The following is a 2,057-nucleotide window of genomic DNA, read 5'->3' on the forward strand; positions in this document are numbered from 1 at the left end:
TTGATGCAATCATTTAGAGCAAGAGGTGTCAGTTATCACTGTTAAATAAACAAAATATTGCAAGAGTGCTAATGTTTTACGCATGCTTTTATTTTAAGTAAAAAAACCCGTTTGTGTCCTTTATAAAGTTTATATCTCTGCTAACTGGCATTATGTTTTATGACACACGTGGCCTGGCCCAACAAGGTCTCATTTATGTCGGATCCGGCCCTCATCACAAATGAGTTTGACACCCCTCCTCTGGGGTCTACCCTCAGGTAAATGCAGTAGGGCTGCTGTCCTCAGTCTTTTTCAGTACGGTGACCCACGAGGCCAAATTTACTTGGTATGGTGACTCATCCAAGACTGGCCAAGGTTTTTTTTGTTTTTGCTTTTTGGCACCCTAGGCAAACTATGACCTTTGCACCCCTTTGGTTCAGCATTCAGTTTTTTACAGTCACTACCCTGAATTGCTTTTGAGAAACCAATGAACATTGCGTCTGGCACTCCAACTCCTACACAGTCTTTGCTGATGGAGGTTAGACTCCAGCCTCTGTTCACCTCCTCTTTCTTCCTCCAAAGAGCTTAAGAAACTCGCTCTAAGTAACCATCAAGGACACTTTTACTTGGTCAACATGGATAAGCAAATGCTCATGAATGAATTGCAGGGAAGAGACGGTTTCCGGGGTCAGATCTTGGTTTCCAAAATACAAAAGAGGAGCAATAGAAAAGGGCAGAGCTGGTCGGGGGGGGGGGCTGCTCCTCCACCCACTTTTGGGGCTGCTCGACCCACAGGTTTAGGGTTGCCAGCCTCCAGGTGGGGCCTGGGGATCTCCCGTTTTTACAACTGATCTCCATCTGACAAGAGATTAGCTCCCCTCGAGAAGATGGCTGCTTTGAAGGGTGGACTCTATGGCATGGTACCACGCTGAGGACCCGCCCCTCCCCAAATCCCACCTTCTCCTGGATCCACCCCCAAGGTCTCCAGGTATTTTCCAACCCAGACCTGGCAAGTTGCAACCAGTGTTCCCTCTAAGCTGAGTTAGTGTGAGCTGACTCAGTTTTTTTAGCCTCCGGCTCACGCATTTTTGTCTTAGCTCAGCCAGGAGGGCTCCAGAGCAAACTAATGTATGCAGTAGCCAAATGGCTCGCTCACCACTTTAATGCCAGTAGCTCCCAAAGTAGAATTTTTGCTCACAAGACTCCACATCTTAGAGGGGGCACTGGTTGCAACCCTAAACAGGTTCGCAAGAAGGCATCCTGAAAGCTCTGCTCGCTGGGTTTTCATCAGCGTTTAGAAACTTGGGGTGGGGGTGGGGGGGGCAGTGTTCCCTCTAAGCTGTGAAGTCTTGTGAGCAAAAATTCTACTTTGTGAGCGTCTGGCATTAAAGTGGTGAGCGAGCCATTTGGCTACTGCATAAATTAGTTGGCTCTGGAGCAATGTTCTCTCTAAGCTGTGGAGCCTTGTGAGCAAAAATTCTCCTTTGCGAGCTGCTGGCCTTAGAGTTGTGCGTGAGCGATTTGGCTGCTGCATCATTTAGTTTGCTCTGGACCCCTCCTTCCTGAGCTAAGACAAATATGGGCGAGCTGGAGGCTAAAAAAACTGTGAGCTAGCTCACACGAACTCAGCTTAGAGGGAACATCGCTCTGGAGCCCTCCTTCCTGAGCTAAGACAAAAATGTGTGAGCCAGAAGCTAAAAAAACTGTGAGCTGGCTCACACTCACTCAGCTTAGACAGAACACTGGTGGGGGGAAAGTTCGTCCCAAGTTTACGCAAAGCTTAGCGGGCGGGGGGGGGGGGACTCATTTGCAGATGGGAATTCTTCGCAGAGAGAGCCTCGGACGCCGGGGTTCTCTTCCCGACGCTGGTCTCCCGAGTGACCGGGGTGTGTGTGTTGTGGGCCAGCCAGGAAAGGGGGGGGGGGAGCGTGTGCGACGCCCCTGCCTCCCGATGATCTCCGGTCTCGCCCTCCGACACACAAACTCGCTTTGCCCCACGTGCCTCTATTCAAGGACGGGAGGGAGGGCTGGGGAGCGAAGGAGGAAGGGGGGCCAGCCAATGGGGAGGGTGCATTCTC

Source organism: Gekko japonicus, unplaced genomic scaffold, assembly GCF_001447785.1.
Source record: "Gekko japonicus isolate JY-2015 unplaced genomic scaffold, Gekko_japonicus_V1.1 scaffold441, whole genome shotgun sequence".
Lineage (NCBI taxonomy): Eukaryota > Metazoa > Chordata > Lepidosauria > Squamata > Gekkonidae > Gekko > Gekko japonicus.